This window comes from Bubalus bubalis, chromosome X (genome assembly GCF_019923935.1).
Source record: "Bubalus bubalis isolate 160015118507 breed Murrah chromosome X, NDDB_SH_1, whole genome shotgun sequence".
NCBI lineage: Eukaryota > Metazoa > Chordata > Mammalia > Artiodactyla > Bovidae > Bubalus > Bubalus bubalis.
In genome coordinates, this window is record NC_059181.1 from 42569261 (window position 1) to 42590999 (window position 21739).

The window sequence follows — 21739 nt, forward strand, 5'->3', positions numbered from 1 at the left end:
AATGGATAGCATAAGTTAAAATTCAATTGCATGATGGAGTTCAAGTTCAAACAAATTGCCATTTGTTTACTTTTCAGTCTCTTTTACAAGAAGGTCAGAGAACTCAAATATGGTATTAAAATGCAATTTTAAAGCCTGTGGGCCTAGTATTGCTGCTTATAGAAAAATCTGGGAAAAGACAGATCAGCCTAGCTATGGGCTTCAGAACAATCAGTGTTTGTCTCACAAAAGTCCCCAGCCCTCCTGAGGATTCTGACCATTTGTTGTGCTGCCTGTGGGGAGAGGGGGGAGGAGTTTTACTTCAGGAAAATACTGATTCTTTGGCAGAATGAGACTGACCAAAAGTTAGGGTCTTTTTTGCTATCAATTTTGAGGGTCATAGTTTAGATTTACAGCTTTGCTTGTGTTGGGGTACGTGGAAGAGAGGGGGAAAGAAGAGGAGAAAGGGGCAAATGCTATTTTCTTCTCATTTAAGAATGTAGTTAGTGGGTAGACTGACATTGTAATAGTTGGTTTAAACTGGTTGCTTTTTTGGATTGAACAAGTATTTTTAACTGCCACCCAAGTTTTACATGGGAGAGGATGTGAGTTGTTTATTTTCAACCCTTCTTATTTGTTTGTAGGTAATAGAAATGTGAATTGTAGCTAGCTGTTAAACTATGTAGAAAATCAAACCACTAAAACTCATTATCACAGTGAAGAAAGTAATAGTATATGTAAGAGTGAGGAACTTCTAACTGAAATATTTTGAAATTCAAGGGTAGATGAAAACATCAATCAAAAACTACTACATAGAAAAATAAGTAGGCAAGGATTCAGAAAACTTCCTGGGCTGTTGGGGGCAGGGGAATCTCTGCCTTTATGAGTTTTCTATTGTCAAAATAATTCCCTGTAAACAAACTACCTTAAAACTCAGTGAATTGAAACTACAATCACTTGTTTTCACTTAATACATCTTGGATTAAGGCTGTGCTCCGCTGGGTAATTCTGTTTCAACCTGAGGCTCCAGCATGGCTTGTTCCCTTGCGGCTGGGGTACATGTCTGATCTCTGTGTGCCCACACCATGGAACCCAGCTGAAGGGATAGCAGCTAGCCAAGATGATGGCAGAGGCACTAGAAGACAAGCTCAATTGTGGAAGTTTCACATTTCTGCTTGCACCAACTTTTGATCATAGCATTGGCTGCTGCTGCTAAGTCACTTTAGTCATGTCCAACTCTGTGTGACCCCATAGACGGCAGCCCACCAGGCACCCCCGTCCCTGGGATTCTCCAGGCAAGAACACTGGAGTGGGTTGCCATTTCCTTCTCCAATGCATGAAAGTGAGAAGTGAAAGTGAAGTCACTCAATCATGTCCTACCCTCAGCGACCCCATGGACTGCAGCCCACCAGGCTCCTCCGTCCATGGGATTTTCCAGGCAAGAGTACTGGAGTGGGGTGCCATTGCCTTCTCCAATAGCATTGGCTAAACCAAATCAAATGGGAAAGCTAGACAATAAGGGATGGGACTTCCCTGGTGGTCCAGTAGTTAAGACTCCACACTCCCAATGCAGGGGTCCTAGGTTCAATCCCTATTCAGAGAACTAGATCCCACATGCCTCAACTAAGAGTTCACATGCGTGCAACCAAAGACCACAACTAAAGATCCCAAGTGCTGCAACTAGACTCAGTGCAGACAAATAAATAAATAAATGCTTTAAAAAAGGAGGGGGGGCAATAACAAACACTCATTCCTTCAAAAAAAAAAATACTCTTTCCTCTCTAGGGCCAAAGCAAATCACATGGACAAGTCCAAAATCAAAGTTTAAGTGAAATATATTTTTTTCCATAGGTGTAAGAGGAAAGATTCTCTGCAGCCAAATATGGAGAAGCTCTATACAGTCAGCAAAAACAAGACTGGGAGCTGACTGGGGCTCAGATCATGAACTCCTTATTGCCAAATTCAGACTGAAATTGAAGAAAGTGGAGAAAACCACTAGATCATTCAGGTATGACCTAAATCAAATCCCTTATGACTATACAGTGGAAGTGAGAAATAGATTTAAGAGACTAGATCTGATAGACAGAGTGCCTGATGAACTATGGACAGAGGTTCATGACACTGTACAGGAGACAGGAATCAAGATCATCCCCAAGAAAAAGAAATGCAAAAAAGCAAAATGGCTGTCTGAGGAGGCTTTACAAATAGCTGTGAAAGGAAGGGAAGTGAAAAGCAAAGGAGAAAAGGAAAGATATACCCATTTGAATGCAGAGTTCCAAAGAATAGCAAGGAGAGATAAGAAAGCCTTCCTCAGCAAACAATGCCAAGAAATAGAGGATAACAATAGAATGGGAAAGACTAGAGATCTCTTCAAGAAAATTAGAGATACCAAGGGAACATTTCATGCAAAGATGGGCTCAATAAAGGACAGAAATGGTAAGGACCTAACAGAAGCAGAAGATATTAAGAAGAGTGGCAAGAATACACAGAAGATCTGTACAAAAAAGATCTTCATGACGCAGATAATCACAATGGTGTGACCACTCAAGTAGAGCCAGACATCCTGGAATGTGAAGTCAAGTGGGCCTTAGAAAGCATCACTACGAACAAAGCTAGTGGAGGTGATGGAATTCCAGTTGAGCTCTTTCAATTCCTGAAAGATGATGCTGTGAAAGTGCTGCACTCAATATGCCAGCAAATTTGGAACACTCAGCAGTGGCCACAGGACTGGAAAAGGTCAGTTTTCATTCCAATCCCAAAGAAAGGCAGTGCCAAAGAATGCTCAAACTACCACACAATTGCACTCATCTCACACGCTAGTAAAGTAATGCTCAAAATTCTCCAAGCCAGGCTTCAGCAGTATGTGAACCATGAACTTCCTGATGTTGAAGCTCGTTTTAGAAAATGCAGAGGAACCAGAGATCAAATTGCCAACATTGCTGGATCATGGAAAAAGCAAGAGAGTTCCAGAAAAACATCTATTTCTGCTTTATTGACCATGCTGAAGCCTTTGACTGTGTGGATCACAATAAACTGTGGAAAATTCTGAAAGAGATGGGAATACCAGACCACCTGACCTGCCTCCTGAGAAACCTGTATGCAGGTCAGGAAGCAACAGTTAGAACTGGACATGGAAGAACAGACTGGTTCCAAATAGGAAAAGGAGTACATCAAGGCTGTGTATTGTCACCCTGCTTATTTAACTTATATGCAGAGTACATCATGAGAAACGCTGGGCTGGAGGAAGCACAAGCTGGAATCAAGATTTCCGGGAGAAATATCAATAACCTCAGATATGCAGATGACACCACCCTTATGGCAGAAAGTGAAGAGGAACTAAAGAGCCTCTTGATGAAGGTGAAAGAGGAGAGTGAAAAGGTTGGCTTAAAGCTCAATATTCAGAAAACGAAGATCATGGCATCTGGTTCCATCACTTCATGGCAAATAGATGGGGAAACAGTGGAAACAGTGGCTGACTTTATCTTTCTGGGCTCCAAAATCACTGCAGATGGTGATTGCAGCAATGAAATTAAAAGACCCTTACTCCTTGGAAGGAATGTTATGACCAACCTAGATAACATATTGAAAAGCAGAGACATTACTTTGCCAACAAAGGTCCGTCTGTCTAGTCAAGGCTATGGCTTTTCCAGTGGTCATGTATGGATGTGAGATTTAGACTATAAAGAAAGGTGAGTGCTGAAGAATTGATGCTTTTGAACTGTGATGTTGGAGAAGATTCTTGAGAGTCCTTTGGACTGCAAGGAGATCCAACCAGTCCATCCTAAAGGAGATCAGTCCTGGGTGTTCATTGGAAGGACTGATGCTGAAGCTGAAACTCCAATACTTTGGCCACCTGATGCAAAGAGCTGACTCATTTGAAAAGACCCTGATGTTGGGAAAGATTGAGGGCAGGAGGAGAAAGGGACGACAGAGGATGAGATAGTTGGATGGCATCCCTGACTCAATGGACATAGGTTTGGGTGAACTCCAGGAGTTGGTAATGGACAGGGAGGCCTGGCGTGCTGCAGTTCATGGGGTGGCAAAGAGTCGGACACGACTGAGTGACTGAACTGAACTGAACTGAAGAGGAAAGAAGTAAACATTTTTGAACAATAATCTAACAGAGTTCTAACTAGCTATATGATTTTGGGCATATCTTTCAATCTCACTTGCCTAAAATTTCTTCAATAGAAAAAGTGAAGAAGACAGAGATGTAATAAGGTATCATGGGAAAACATGGGCTTTGAAGTTGTATAGACCTTGTTAAAATCTCATGTTTGTGAAGAACCAGCTATGGCTCTTAAGGAAATTCAGTTCAGTTCAGTCATTCAGTCGTGTCTGACTCTGCGACCCCATGGACTGCAGCATGCCAGGCTTCCTTGTCCATCACCAGCTCCTGGAGTTTGCTCAAACTCATGTCCATTGAGTCAGTGATGCCATCCAACCATCTCATCCTCTGTCGTCCCCTTCTCCTCCTGCCTTCAATCTTTCCCAGCATCAGGGTCTTTTCCAATGAGTTGGCTCTTCACATCAAGTGGCCTAAGTATGGGAGTTTCAGCTTCAGCATCAGTCCTTCCAATGAATATTTAGGACTGATTTCCCTTAGGATGGACTGGTTGGATCTCCTTGCAGTCCAAGAGACTCTCAAGAGTCTTCTCCAACACCACAGTTCAAAAGAATAAATTCTTTGGTGCTCAGCTTTCTTATGGTCCAGCTCTCACATCCATACATGACTACTGGAAAAACCATAGCTTTGACTAGATGGACCTTTGTCGGCAAAGTAATGTCTCTGCTTTATAATATGCTGTCTAGATTGGTCATAGGTTTTCTTCCATAGTAATTTCTTCTTGAGGAAATTACTGAATCGGATTCTCAGATTCTTTCTTGTATTCCCCTCTAGGGGAAATGTTGTTATCTATTGTAGCAAACAATCCCCAGATGCAGTGACTTAATACGATATTCTCATTTCTGACATGACTTTATGCAGTTTGGACAGCTACCCTGGGCAGTTTTTCTGTAAACCAGAGGTTCAGTTCAGTTCAGTTCAGTCGCTCAGTCATGTCTGACTCTTTGCGACCCCATGAATCGCAGCACACCAGGCCTCCCTGTCCATCACCAACTCCCAGAGTTCACCCAGACTAATGTCCATCGAGTCAGTGATGCCATCCAGCCATCTCATCCTCTGTCGTCCCCTTCTCCTCCTGCCCCCAATCCCTCCCAACATCAGAGTCTTTTCCAATGAGTCAACTCTTCGCATGAGATGGCCAAAGTACTGGAGTTTCAGCTTTAGCATCATTCCTTCCAAAGAAATCCCAGGGCTGATCTCCTTCAGAATGGACTGGTTGGATCTTCTTGCAGTCCAAGGGACTCTCAAGAGTCTTCTCCAACACCAGAGTTCAAAAGCATCAACTCTTCGGCGTTCAGCTTTCTTCACAGTCCAACTTTCACATCCATACATGACCACTGGAAAAACCATAGCCTTGACTAGATGGACCTTCGGAGAAGGCAATGGCAACCCACTCCAGTACTCTTGCCTGGAAAATCTCATGGATGGAGGAGCCTGGTGGGCTGCAGTCCATGGGGTCGCTAGGAGTTGGACACGATTGAGCAGCTTCACTTTCACTTTTCACTTTCATGCACTGGAGAAGGAAATGGCAACCCACTCCAGTGTTCTTGCCTGGAGAATCCCAGGGAATGGCAAGCCTGGTGGGCTGCCATCTGGGGTCGCACAGAGTCGGACACGACTGAAGCGACTTAGCAGCAGCAGCAGCAGCAGCAGATGGACCTTTGTAACCAGAGGTTAACAAACTGTAATTCACGGGCTAAATCCAGCTAACCCCTGTCTTTATAAATAAAGTTTTATTGGATCATAGCAATGCTCATTCATTTACATATTGTCTATGGCTACAAAAGCAGAGTTGAGTTTTTGCAACAAAGACAGTATGTTGTGCAACACACATCAAAAATATTTACTGTCTGGCCCTTTATAGAAGAAGTTTACCAACCCTGCCTCAAAGCGATAGATCAGGGATCCAGGCTTCTTTAATCATGGTTCCACCAAGATGGAGTCTTTCACTTCTAGCCATTCAGACAAAGAGAATAAATTGTCTCTGTAGGCATACTGTCTACTTTACTACCTTTTTCTGGAAGTGATACATTCTACTTCTCACAGTTCATTGGATAAAACCAGACACATGGCCAAAAAAACCACAAAGTATGGTAGGAAATACAGAGGCCACTTTAAAACTTTCTATTAAATGAGAGAAATAAAGTTAAAATGCAGAATTTCAAAGAAAAGCCCATATAACATTGATAATAGGAATATTCACAGCCTTAAATACTAAAATTGATAAAAATGAAAGCATGAAAATAAATATACAACTCAAAAAGGAAAAAAACTGACAAAGCCAAAAGAACAGAATTCTAAAAATAGAGTTAATGAATGAATTAATATACAAATATCTAAGCTGGCTTCTTGAAAAAAAATAGACAAACTAGGACCTAAACTAATGAAATGAAAAAAGGAAAAACCTGAATAAAAATGATTGCTTATGGCAATAAGGTAAAAGTAGTATGTACAGAGAAAAGGGATGGAAGTAGCTCTTCCCTGAACATTGTTTTTAAAAAAACTTTTGACTTTGAATGTTGTGAATGTCTTATCTACACAAAAATCAATTTCTACCAAAAAGAAAAGTATGCAAAACTTAAAACTGAGCACAGAAAACCTAATTTCATATGAAATTGGTAATAATCACACAAAGAAAAGAGTCATTCAAGGGATTTTGTTCATTGATATCTCTGCATTCTCATGTTTACAGAGCATATACAGACAGATTTGTGTGTTAAGATAAAAAGAACAGCAAAGAAATCTTAAACTTAATTCAGTCATTTAAAATAGTGAGAATATTAGTAGTGCAATTTTTGCAATTGTATGTATATTGTAGAATAAGCAAGGAAGTAAATAATCTTTGGGGGAAGCAAAATTTTAAGTGTTAGAGGGAAAAAAATAGAGAAATTTAAAAAAAAAACTCTGTAGTATTAAATTTGAATTGGAAATATATTTGAACTGTTTAGTTCATATTAATGTATGCTAGCTTTATCCCTGAAAGATATATTAGAAGCAATGACATCCCAGTTGTATTGAAGATAGATAGCACTCAGATCTTGATTCTTGATGTATAAGAATCATTTCCCACTAGAAAGAATCTACATGGAAAACTGGCTGAATCTATGTCTGTGTCATGGAAAATAAAAGAGAGGCCTGAATGATTTTAGGCTAGAAAGCAAGTAAGGGCTAAAAGAATAATGGGGACATGTCAAAAGGATACAGAAGCTGGGACTTCTCTGGTCCAGGGGCTAAGACTCTGAGCTCCCAATGCAGGGAGCTTGGGTTCAATCCCTGGTCCAGGAGCTAGCTCCCAAAAGCCAGGACTAAAGGTCTATAGTTCTGCAACTAAAGAAAAAAAAAAAAAAAGATCCCACATGCCACAGTTAAGATGGTATGGGGAGGGAGGAGGGAGGAGGGTTCAGGATGGGGAACACGTGTATACCTGTGGCAGATTCATGTCGATATATGGCAAAACCAATACAATATTGTAAAGTTAAATAATAAAATAAAATAAAATAAAAAGATTCCTCACAGCCAAATAAATATTTTTTAAAAGGGATACAGAGCCAGTGTTAAAGGTCTCACACTGCCCCAAATCCCCAAAATCACAGGTCAGTGACAACAACTGTAGTCAGGCAAGTGGAGGCATGAACATTTCTGGGCTACTTTCAGGGGAGGACCCCAAGGTCTCATGGCGTAAGATCAGGGTCATGAGTTATTATTAATAAAAGGAGGGCTGGCAAGACTAGAAAGGTTGTCAGGGCTCCAGTCAAGGCCCTGGTATTCTAGGGGCTTAATCTGAGAAGAAACTCAAGGTAAACTCAGGAATAGGACAGCAGTAGCAAGGCTTACAGACTGGGCTAGTGGGAAAGCCACAGTTCAAGTTATCTCCAGTGACAGCTCACCCAGGCCTGCCAGCCATTACAAACTGGAACAACTGTAGAAACCACCAGTCATTAGGACTCATAATAAATCTTGATTCTCATTAGCAGGATATTCTAGGAGAACCCTGGTCAAACCCCTCTTACAGTCCTTAAATGTCCCGAACAGTCTCCACAGATACACCATCTTTGTTCTGTCTTTCAAGAGAAGAATGAGTTCGCATTTAACTACTCAAAATGTGGTCCATGAACCAGCAGCATCAGCATCACCCAGGAACTTCTTAAAAATACAAATCGTAGGTTTCACCACAGACCTAATGAGTCTTACTCTTCATGTTAACAATATCCCCAGGTGACTCTTACATGAAAGTTCAAGCAGCACTGGTTTGGCAGGCACTTGGAGGAACTTAGCTGAAAGTCGTGGGTCACGAGAATGTCACAGAGCTATGGAGGATGGTTCCTGGTATTCCTCCATATGATCCATCAAGTGTGCACCCCACTCTCATCACTTTTCCTCCCACAAATCCATATCACTGGCTTGGAAACAGATGCTTTCCACCTGTGAGAATGTGAGATGAATTAGAGTAGAGCTTGGGGAGGGATGGAAAGAGGGAAGTGTGTCAAGAGAATAGTAATTACACTGTTGATAGGTAAGGAAAAGGGCTGGCAGATACGGCTGGAAAAGAGACAAGTAATTTCATCTGAAATTTCCTTTTAATCATGGCTTCTTATATACCAAAGCCCTAGCCTAAAGGATCGGCTCTTAATCCCAGAATCACAAGGCTTGAGGATATGCCACCAGGATAAACTAAGGCAGGTTATATAAAGTCTCTGTGTATTAGTCTCCTCATCCATGAAGTGGGACAATGACAGTACCTACCACATAGGGCTGCTTGGAGATTAGACAAGTCAAGTAGCTGCCTGACATTACATGGCCTCTACCGTCCAGCTGTGATTTCAAGTCAGCCGTGTGGCTCCAGCATGCATCAGTGTTTCTGAACTGCTGTGCTGTGCTGCCACTGAAACATGAAAAGAGAAGAACTGAGAAGCTGTCCCTCCTTCAATCATAGCTTTGATGAATAGATCTTCTTCCCTTGTAATAATCCAGAATCTTTATGAAGCCTATGAATTTTTCTGTCTGTTGTGAAAAGCTTAACCTGTATTTCTCCACCCACCCCATCACTGTGGCCACATTCTGAGCACAGTGGGGACTTCAGTCACTTAATTCTCAGTTAATCAGCGTATTTGAGGCCAGGATTAAAAAAAAAGTTTTGTTAGTGACCACATCAGGTGACTTGGAAAGTCATGCTTTTGTTAATTTACAACACAGGGAATCTCAAGGCTTAATTTTCTGAACTAAAGTGAAGTAGCTTCATTTAATGCTGATGTTTATGCCTGTTGATAACAACTATCAAAGCAATACAAGGCAAGGAGGAGAAAAATTCAATAAAGAGTACATAAGGTGAAGACACTTGTGAGGCTAAAACAGGGAGAACTGAAGTGCCATGTGATAAACAAACCAATAAGCTTTAATTGATCAAACAGAACCAGGCCATGGAGCTGTGTGACACTGGTGAGTAACTCCATCCCTCTGAGCTTCTATTTCACCATCTCTAAAGTGTGGCTAATGCCAATTCATAGAGATTTTGTGAGAGTTCCAGGAGACTAGCTATGTAAAGTAGTTGTATAGAGCCTTACAGATGGTTGTTGTTCAGTTACTAAGTCATGTCTGACTCTTTGCAATCCCATGGACTGCAGCACACCAGGCTCCTCTGTCTTTCGCTGTCTCCCAAAGTTTGCTCAAACTCATGCCCGTTGTGTAGGTGATGCCATCCAACCATCATATCCTCTGTCTCAATAAGTGGTAGGTGGTATCCCTTTGGACTTTTAATGCTAACAATACTAGATAGTCGAGGAGTTAATATATGCAGGTCTGTACTCACAACATCCAGGTGTAGAGGCTACATAAAGCCAGTGCTTTTATTTGGTGAAAAATATACTTGGTAAAAGTAATATGTACAAACACACATTGTTTGTGCTAGCTGCTCCTTATTTACAGAGCAAATGAAAGGGGAAATTAAATCTCCACTTGAAGACCTTCTAGACAGCTAAGACTGGAGGAAGCAATGGCACCCCACTCCAGTAGTCTTGCCTGGAAAATCCCATGGACGGAGGAGCCTGGTAGGCTGCAGTCCATGGGGTCGCTAAGAGTCAGACACGACTGAAGTGACTTAGCAGCAGCAGCAGACAGCTAAGACAGCACAATAATAAACCTAAGAGAAAAATTACCAAATACAAAGGGAAGCCTTTTAGCAATAGGTTTGAAGTCAAGGATGAAATGGTAACATCACCTTGAATTCTAAACTTTACCTTGTACACAGGTACACTGCTATCCTGTTGTCATTTCAGATAACACTAATGACTAAAACTTAGAATAAGATCTAGAATGTGGTAAACACTGAAAGTATTTTATATTCATTAACTTTGTTGTTGTTCAGCCACTAAGTCGTATCTGACTCTTTGCAACCCCATGGACTGCAGCACTCCAGGCTTCCCTGTCCTTCACCATCTCTTGGAGCTTGTTCAAACTCATGTCCATTGAGTCAGTGATGCCATTCAACTATCTTGTCCTCTGTTGGCCCCTTCTCCTTCTGCCTTCAGTCTTTCCCAGCATCAGGGTCTTTTCCAATGAGTTGGCTCTTCACATCAGGTGGCCAAAGTATTGGAGCTTCAGCTTCAGCATCAGTTCTTCCAATGAGTATTCAGGGTTGATTTCCTTTAAGATTGACTGGCTTGATCTCCTTGATGTCCAAGGGACTTTCAAGGGCCTTCTCCAACACCACAGTTCAAAAGTATCAATTCTTTGGTGCTCTGCCTTCTTTATGGTCCAACTTTCACATTTGTACATGACTACAGATATCTATTAACTTATTTAGTACAATAACAACATACCCAGGCAGTCATTTATTTCATCATCCTCATTTTATAAATGGGGATACCGGGCCACAGAGAGGTGAAGTAATTTACCCAGGGCCACACAGCTAGATAGAGGTAAAGCTGGAATCCAACACCATAAAGTCTTCTCTAGAGTCCAGGTCTTAGCCTGAGGCCATGCCACATTAGATGTTGAATCCGTTTCCCATCACACAGAGAATACCATCTGCTTACGTAGATTAAGGGCTTCCCTGGTGGTTCAGCAGTAAAGAATCTGCCTGCCAACTGACCCGGGAAGAGCCCACATGCCATGAAGCAACTAAGCCCGTGCACCACAACTACTGAGTCTGTGCTCTGGAGCCCGTGCTCCACAACAAGAGAAGCCACCACAATGAGCAGCCCCTGCACTGCAACTAGAGCTTAGCGCCCACTCACTGCAACTACAGAAAGCCCACACAGCAATGAAGACCCAGCACAGCCAAAAATAAATAAATGAATAATTTTTAAAAAGAAAGATTAAGTGTTGACAGTTTTTTTTTTCCCCCTGTAAAATACAAAGTGATATAACCAACATGGAAGCAGTGCTGGGAAAACAATGGTTCAGAATTCACTCAATTTAATGTGGAGTATTTTACCGCTGTTAGGTTCGCTGTCTCAGTTTTCACATGGCCAATGATAACTCAGAGCTTCTATGGATATGCTATTCTGTACTGCTCCTTGGGCCCTGAGTAGCTCGAAGGCTCGTCAAGCCAGCTGCAAAGTGTAGCTAATCAATTACAGCAGCCAGAAATAGTATATATTCATGAGTACAGCCCTGGCCTTTAACCTACAGTGCAAGACCATTTCAGAAGCTAGAAAACCAAACCTTGCAGCTCCACCTCAACTTTCACCCTGATTTCCCATTCTCAGCTGCCCCAGAGAAGTCATTTTCAGCTTAGTCTTTTGCTGATAGTCATCTGCGTCACAAAACTATTACCTGCCATGAGCCTTCCTACTTAACTCAATGTGTTCTCAGCCTGATAACCGAGACTGCTAGGGAGTCGCTGAGGACTAGAGTTAATAGGGAGACTCAATTGAATTTCACCCAGAGGGGGCTGCTTACAGGTCAGTGCTGAGATAATCAGCCAAGCAGCTTATGCCTTAGCCATCCCTGCTGCTGCCGCTGGTTGTTTCCTAACTTGGGAAAATTCAAAAACATTTATTGACAAATAAAAGTGACAACTGAAATGCTAGGAAAGCTCTCTCCTTATTTTATTCACCGAGATTGGACACTGCAAGTAACATTTCCCCAGACAGGGTTTTGTTTTTCCTTCCAGTTCCTGCTTTCAAATATTTTATGTTCACTTTCAGTCTTTGAGACTGAGAAACAATGTCAACAACAGCTTTCCCAGCCCGAGATAGCCATGACTTGATCTGCAAAAGAAAATGTCAGTGATAATAAAGCCTAATTGATTGCCTATGAGGAAAAAGATGTGATTCATGCTTTTATACATTTTTAAGGTCTTAAATTTATTTTATCTCTTCCTAAGCCAAGAAGTATTTCTATAGAACTGTTACATAAACACAGCTTCATTCTAGGTATTGTGGTTTATACAGAATGTATCTTTATCCAATATATACCAGATATGTTACACACTAAAATTCAAATAATAAAGACAATCCTGCCATCTCAGGTTTTGATTATCAGCTACATACTTCTCCACTGTCTGACTTTCAATCTCACCTAGAATCACAGATTACACACAAAAGAGCTACTGTTCTGGGGAAAGACCCCTCAAAGGAAAAAAGGAAATTTATCAAAGTGACTTCCTACTCTTTATTCTCTCTTTGTCCAATGGAAGGAGAAACAGAAGGATGGAATGTTTTTCACTGTATGAAGAAGTATTAGTCACTCAGTTGTGTCTGACTCTTTGTGACCCTATGGACTGTAGCCCACCAGGCTCCTGTGTCCATGGGATTCTCCAGGCAAGAATACTAGAGTGGTTGCCATTTCCACCTCCAGGAGATCTTCCCAACCCAGGGATCGAACCTCAGTGTCCTGCATTGCAGGCAGATTCTTTACCATCCGAGCCACCAGGGAAGCAGGCCTTAAACATCAATATGATAATATTTGCAAAGAAAATACCAACATCTATGTCAATAAAAATTCTCAGTAAACTAGGAATAAAAGGAAACAGTCTCAAATTTGTAAAGGACATCTTTGAAAAATCTAAATAATATCATACTTATCATTTAAAAAAGAATTGTTTTTCAATTGAAAATAGAGTTTTGGGCAATCTTTAGATTCAATGCAATCCCTATCAAGCTACCAACAGTATTTTTCACAGAGCTAGAACAAATAATTTCACAATTTGTATGGAAATACAAAAAACCTCAAATAGCCAAAGCAATCTTGAGAATGAAGAATGGAACTGGAGGAATCAACCTGCCTGACTTCAGGCTCTACTACAAAGCCACAGTCATCAAGACAGTATGGTACTGGCACAAAGACAGAAATATCGATCAATGGAACAAAATAGAAAGCCCAGAGATAAACCCATGTACCTATGGACACCTTATCTTCGACAAAGGAGGCAAGAATATACAATGGAGAAAAGACAATCTCTTTAACAAGTGGTGCTGGGAAAACTGGTCAACCACCTGTAAAAGAATGAAACTAGACCACTTTCTAACACCATACACAAAATAAACTCAAAATGGATTAAAGATCTAAACATAAGACCAGAAACTGTAAAACTCTTAGAGGAGAACATAGGCAGAACACTCTCCGACATACATCACAGCAGGATCCTCTATGACCCACCTCTCAGAATGTTGGAAATAAAAGCAAAAATAAACAAATGGGATCTAATTAAAATTAAAAGCTTCTGCACAACAAAAGAAACTATAAGCAAGGTGAAAAGACAGCCTTCAGAATGGGGGAAAATAATAGCAAACGAAGCAACTGACAAACAACTAATCTCAAAAATATATAAGCAACTCCTGCAGATCAATTCCAGAAAAATAAACGACCCAATCAAAAAATGGGCCAAAGAACTAAATAGACATTTCTCTAAAGAAGACATACAGATGGCTAACAAACACATGAAAGATGCTCAACATCACTCATTATCAGAGAAGTGCAAATCAAAACCACAATGAGGTACCATTTCACGCCAGTCAGAATGGCTGGTATCCAAAAGTCTACAAGCAATAAATGCTGGAGAGGGTGTGGAGAAAAAGGAACCCTCTTACACTGTTGGTGGGAATGCAAACTAGTACAGCCACTATGGAGAACAGTGTGGAGATTCCTTAAAAAACTGGAAATAGAACTGCCTTACGACCCAGCAATCCCACTGCTGGGCATACACACCAAGGAAATCAGAATTGAAAGAGACACATATACCCCAATGTTCATCACAACACTGTTTATCATAGCTGGGACATGGAAGCAGCCTAGATGTCCATCAGCAGACGAATGGATAAGAAAGCTGTGGTACATATACACAATGGAGTATTACTCAGCCATTAAAAAGAATACATTTGAATCAGTTCTAATGAGGTGGATGAAACTGGAGCCTATTATACAGAGTGAAGTAAGCCAGAAAGAAAAACACCAATACAGTATACTAACGCATATATATGGAATTTAGAAAGATGGTAATGACAACCCTGTATGCGAGACAGCAAAAGAGACACAGATGTATAGAACAATCTTTTGGACTCTGTGGGAGAAGAGGGGGGGATGATTTGGGAGAATGGCATTGAAACATGTATAATATCATATAAGAGATGAATTGCCAGTCCAGGTTCAATGCAGGATACAGGAAGCTTGGGGCTGGTGCACTGGGATGACCCAGAGGGATGGTATGGGGAGGGAGGTGGGAGGGGGGGTTCAGGATGGGGAGCACATGTACACCCGTGGCGGATGCATGTTGATGTATGGCAAAACCAATACAATATTGTAAAGTAAAAAAAAAGAAAGAAAATAGAGTTTTTTCTGTAAGGTCTTAAAAAAGGCAAAGATATCCACTCTCACTACTCTATTCTACATTAGACTGGAGATTCTAGCCAGCACAATAAGGCAAGAAAATAGAAAAGTCATAAAGATTAGAAAAGAAGAATTAAAACTGTCTTTATTAGTGAAGCTGAGCAGGACCCTGTGGGATTCCTGGGTATTTTCTGAGTACCTCATTCCTTGTTTGTAGGGAACAGACTTCAGCCTCCATGACCTTTCCTGAGTTCCAAAGAGCAGATGTGAACAGTTGTTAATCAGAGAAGGGGGGGTTGCAGAGAAAAGGGAGGAGGAGCAGCCAAGAAACAATAGTGCAACCTTGGGCAGGATCCTGTTTCTGCCTCAAGGGATATACATAACAGTATCTTTGTGCTTTTTACAGAACTAACCCCCTCCTCCCGCCCCCGAACAAAGGGATTTACCATTCTTCATTCCAGAGAAGAACTACCCGAGGCCAGATTAAGGAAATGCAAGCCCTGTACACCCTGATCCTTATTGGCAACCCAACCTTGAACCATTGCTATAAAATTCCTCACCAAATCCTCCCAGGTTGGGACACACAGTTTTTGAGAACAGGAACCCACTGTGTCCCCCTTTGCCTGGCAAAGCAGTAAAGCTATTCTTTTCTACCTCACCCAAAACTCCATCTCCAAGATTCAATTCGGTACCAGGGCACAGAGACTGAGTTTTCAACATTATTAACAGATGATATAATTGTCTGTGTAGAAAATCCTATATTATCTTTTTAAAAAGGGTACTAGTATAAGTGAGATTACCTAAGTGGCAGGATACAAGTTTATATAAGTCAGCTTGGGCTGTCATAACAAAATACATAGACTGGTATGTGTGTGGGGAGGCAGGAAGTGATGCTTAAAAACAAAAATGTATCTTCTCCCAGTTCTGGAGTCTGGATGTTCAAGTTCAGGGTGCCAGCAGGGTGGGGTTCTCCTGAGAGTTCTCTTCCTGACTTGTAGATAGCTACATTCTTGCTGTGCAATCTCTCTCTCTTCCACTTCTTATAAGGCCACTAATCCCATCATGATGGCTGCACTATCATTAACTAATCTAACCCTAAATCCCTCCCCAAAGCCCTATCTCCAAGTATGATCAAATTGGAGGTTATAGGTGAAGCATAAGAACTTGAGAGGTGGTAGATAATATCAACATACAAAAATCAGTTATGTGTATATGTGTGTATAATACACACAAATATACAATTGGGAAATGAAATTAAAGAAATAAAACTATTTACAATAGCATAACTATATGAAATTCTTGGGGATAAATTGGAAAACAAATATGTGCAAGACCTGAAAACTATAAAATATTGCTGAGGGAAATTGAAAAAGATCTCAGTAAATGGAGAGATATATCATATTCATTGATTGGAAGAATCAATATTCTTAAGATATCAATTCTCCACAAGCTGACCTATACATTTAACACAATCTCAATTCACTCAGTTAATCTGTGTGTGTGTGTGTGTGCACGTGTGTGCAAGAGCACTGGTGTGTTTGAAAAATAACAAGCTGATTCTAAAACAGATTCAGAACAGCCGTAACAACTTTAGAAAATGAAAACAGATTGGAGAGAGCATGCCCTACCTGATTTTAAGATTTAGTCTAAAAAAAAAAAAAAAGATTTAGTCTAAAACTACAGTTAAGAGAGCATGGTATTGATATAAATATAGACAAATAGATAAATGAAACAGAACAAAAATAGGCCCACACAAATATGATGCAATGATTTTTGACAAAGGTACAAAGTCAAATCAAGGGGAAAGGATGGCCTTTTTAACAGATGATGCTGAAATAATTAAATAGCCATATAGGAAACAAATTTCCTTGACCTAAACTGTATCAGTTTTCTATGGCTGCATAAAAAAATTACCTCAAACTTTTTCTTTTTTTTTGCTTAAAATACAGTAACTTTTATTTACAGTAAATTTATACATGTGCTGATTAGTCATGCTGATATTGCATAAGAACACAAACTAAACCATACTAAAGTTTAAAAGAAAGAAAAATCAATCCTATCAGCCATCCTGAAAATTCAGAAGAGTTCATAAAAAGCAAGCTCTCACAAGGAGGGAGCTCAACACTATTGGTAACTTGTATAATTTAACATGCTACAAATGAAGAAAATAAACAGGGCATGGGGATGAGGACAGGAAGAGTCCTGTCAAGAGTCTCTTCATTTTGCTTGTATTGCTTTCTTGCCTTAGGAGGGGAAGATTTTTTTACTTCAAAAGTAACAAAATATTTGAGAAGGGAATTTACATCTTGCTGTTCTAGATGGTACTTGTCAGCTATTTTCTTAGCAGTCCATGTGTCTGGATAAAGTTTATGACTATTGAGAAGCGTCAATGCCACTACAATGGAAATTTTACCTTTGGGAATGTTCTTAACGTTCATCATGTCAAACTGATGGTCTTTCGGCAACCTGAACTCCTTAGGCTTCTGATGTGTTCCAGCATCCTTAACCTGCAAAGAAGACATGGGATCTTGGGAATCAACATACACATCTTTTAGTAATGACAGCAGTTTGTCATCTTTTCTATCAGTTTCTCCCTTAATTTCTGGATGGCTGCTCATCTGCTCTCGCAGGAGGTTCTTGGTGGAGGGGTGCCTGGGAGTGGGGGAGGGCTTCATTCTGCTGATTTCCCATTCAGCCTGGCTCTCTAGGTTGAAATTCCTGATGGTGCGAGCCACCGCAGCCCCCATTTCTTCACAACATGATGCCCTAAGTTACACTACACGTAGTTAAACACCCGCGCAAGCGACCTCCAGGACACACCAGAGCATGCGCAAGTATGGGGGCGACCCCTACCTCAAACTTTTGTTGTTGTTCAGTCACTCAGTCATGTCCGACTCTTTGCAATCCCATGAACTGCAGCACTCTAGGCTTCCCTGTCCTTTATTATCTCTCCGAGCTTGCTCAAACTCATGTCCATTGAGTCAATGATGCCATACAACCATCTCATCCTCTGTTGGTCCCTCTCCTCCTGCCTTCAACCTTTCCCAGCATCAGGGTCTTTTCCAGTGAGTTGACTCTTCACATCAGATGACCAAAGTTTTGGAGCTTTAGCTTCAACATCAGTCCTTCCAATGAGTATTCAGGGTTGATTTCCTTAGGATTGACTGATTTGATCTCCTTGCAGTCCAAGAGACTCTCAAAAGTCTTCTCCAACACCGCAGTTCAAAAGCATCAATTCTTTGGCGCTCAGCCTTCTTCATAGTCCAATTCTCACATCCATACACGACCACCTCAAACTTTGTGGCTTAAAAGAACAACCATTTATTAACTCAGTTTTTTAGGTTCTTACCTACTTCTGGATTCTCTGCCTTATGTCTCAGAAGGCTAATATCCACTTATATGTGGAATCTAAAATATGACACAAATGAACCTATCTACAAAACAGAAACAGACACATGGACATAGAGAACAGACTGGTGGTTGCGGGGGGGCAGGGAATGCAGTGGGAGGTTGGAGTTGGGATGTGTAAGCTATTATATATGGAAGTGATAAACAACAAAGTCCTACTGTATAACACAGAGAACTATATTCCATATCCTATGATAAACCATAATGGAAAAGAATAGTTTTTTAAAAAAAGCTTTTAAAATATATGTGTGTATGTAACTTAATCACTTTGCTATACAGCAGAAATTAATACAACATTGTAAATCAACTATACTTCAATTTAAAAAAAGGAAAAGAAGGCTAATATCAATGTGTTAGCCAAGATGTGTCATCATCTGGAGCCCAGAGTTCTCCTCTAAGCTCATGTGGTTGTGGTAGAATTCGATTTCATGAGGTTGTAGAACTAAGGTCCCTGTTTCCTTACTGACTGTCAGCCAGGAAGCACGTTCAGCAACTGGGTATCAGCTTTCTTTGGCACATGGCCTCTTCCATCTTCAAAGTTAGCAATGGATAATCTCTCTTAAATTCAACTTCTCTAGCTCTTTCAATCTTCTACTTCAGATAAAGCCCAGGCATTTTTAAGGTCTCACTTGACTAGGTCAGACTCACCCAGGATGATCTCCCTATTTTAAATTCAAATTATTGTGATGTTAATTGCATCTTCAAAATCTCATCACAGTAGCAGTTAGATTAATGTTTGAATAACTATGAAAAGATGTGTACACCAGAGCTCTTGGGAGTCAACTTAGAATTCTGCCCACTATTCACAACTTGTATCATTATAATAATTGAATTGTAATGTGACATAGCCTAAATGTACAAAAACAAAAACTATAAAACTTCTAGAAGAAAATATCAGAGAAAAACTGTGAGTTGGGTTAGGCAAATATTTCTTAAGTATGACACCAAAGCACAGTTTATAAAAGAAAAACTGGATAAACAAGGATTCACAAATCCTTTTGAGAACTTGTCCTCAAAAGACACTATTCAAAGAGTGAAAAGGCAAGTCACAGTAAATATTTACCAGTTACATATTGGATAAAAGACTTGTGCTCAGAATATATAAAGAGCTTTCAAGCCACAAGAATAAGAAAATAAGCCAATTAAAAAATGAGAGAAAATGTGAACAGATACTTCACCAAAGAACAATTATGTATAGCAAATAAGCACACAAAAAAGATGTTCACTGTCATTGATCATTAGAGAAATTCAAATTAAAGCCACAATCAGATACATCATGTACCGACTAGAATGGCTAAAATTGGAAATACTGATAATACTACTGATATCAAAAAGGTTTGGAACAAGTGAAACTCTCAAACTCTTAATGGGAATGTAAAATGATACATCTGCTTTGGAAAACATTTGACAGTTTCTTTTAAAAAAGTAAACATATACCTAAAGTACAACCCAGATATCCCACTCCTAGGTATTTACCCAACATAAATGAAACATGAACTCCCCAAAACTTGTACATATACTATTGGGTTGGCCAAAAAGTTCATTCAAGTTTTTCCGCCTAGAAAATCCTGAATGACATTTTTGGCCAATCCAATAGATTCATAGCAACTATGTTTGTAATAAACAAAAATGAAAAAAACCAAAATGCCTGTCAAAAGATGAAGGATTAACAAATTATGATAAATGCATACAATGGAATACTATCTAGTAATAGAGAGGAACCAACTTTTGAAGCACACAAAATGATTGAAATCGCAAACGCATTATGTTGAATGAGAGAAGCCACACAAAAGAGAGTACATACTGTATAATTCCATTTATTTAAATTTCTAGAAAGTTTTAACTAATCTATACTGACAGAAATAAATTGCTGGTGGATGGGGAAAGAGCAGGAGTGAAAGGTTGGCATGAGGGAACAAAATGGCATGAGGGAATTTCTGGGGATGATGGATATGTTGTTTATCTTCATTGTGGTGATAATATATGAGTGTATACATACATCAAAATTTATCAATTTTTGAACTGTAAATATGTGCAAATGTATGTCAATCACATCTCAAAAAAGATCTTTTGAATATATAAAGTCAGTAAAATGCTAGTGTCATCACCACAAATGGAGAATTTGAAAAGGGGCACTTAAGTATTGCTGAGAGCTATAGTCCATGAATTCACCTCTAGGCCAAGCTGTAACAAGACTAAAACATTGCACTAAATTAGGAAGAATGAATACAGAGTTATTAATAGGTGTGTAGTGGTATCCCTTGAAATTAATGTTTTGAGAGTCCTATAACTGGGCCCCCACTGTCCACTGTCTGCAGTGGTGGTCAGCACCACTGTTGTGTTCAGCACAGCCTTAGAATGCATGAGTCCTAGAGTTGGTGTAAGTGCAATAGCATTGAATACTCTGGGGACTTCACTGGTGGTCTAGTGGTTGAGAATCCGCCTTTCAATGCAGGGGACACTGGTTCGATTCCTGGTCAGGGAACTAAGATTCCACATGCCATGGGACATCCAAGCCCATGCTCTGCAACCAGAGAAGCCTGCACACCACAATGAAGAAGACCCAGCACAGCCAAAAAAGAGAGTGCTCTGGAACTAGGATCTGATAAGGGAGGCAGGAGGAATTTTTATGGCAAAGTATTCCTAGAGGGTCTTTGGCCAGTAATTCAAATAAGAACCTTTTTCTGAAAGAATGTTTTCTAATCATTTTTATTGTGTAATCAATCCTTGTTCTTTGTAAAATAAGCAAGGAACTAACATACAGCAGAAAGGCATTTACTTTTATTTTTCTAACCCTTTTCCCCAAAGGTGAGTGCTAAGACGCTTCAGTTGTATCCGACTCTTTGAGACCCCATGGACTGTAGCCCACCTGGCTCCTCTGTCCCTGGGATTCTCCAGTCAAGGATTCTGGAGTGGGTTGCCATTTCCTTCTCCAAGGACTCTTCCTGACCCAAGGATCGATCCTACATCTCTTGCATTGGCAGGCAGATTCTTTACCATTGAGCCACCTGGGAAGCCCCAATGCTTTGTTATAGCAGTCCTAAAAAAATAACACAATTATGATCTATCAGATCACTGTCCATGACAGTATCATCTGCACTTCTGCCTTTCTAATAAGGTCTGCAGGCAGCTCTATGTGCACGCTCAGTTTAAGAAACCTAATAGAGAGTGAAATAAATAATGTAGTACCTGCACCCCAGGGATAGCAAATCCAAAAAAGCATGTTTTTACACAAATACTATTCTGAAAATCTAAAAGAACACATTGAATGCAGAACAAAATCAGATGAAAGGAATTCTCTTTTCAAATGTCAATTCACATAGCACAGTTTAGGCTATGGTTGTTGTTCCTCAAAAACAGAGATTGGAAAAATAATGAAGGAACAGACTACAATGTCACACTCAGACTCAAAACCTTCGCAAAGGGCAGAGTAGATCAATTAAGGCCCACCGTGCCACT

General features: G+C 40.2%; 1 pseudogene; it reads right to left on the bottom strand.

Annotated features, from left to right (window-relative positions):
- Positions 1–17089: 17089 nt before the first annotated feature.
- Positions 17090–17619, bottom strand: LOC102405035 (annotated as a pseudogene).
- Positions 17620–21739: the final 4120 nt, after the last annotated feature.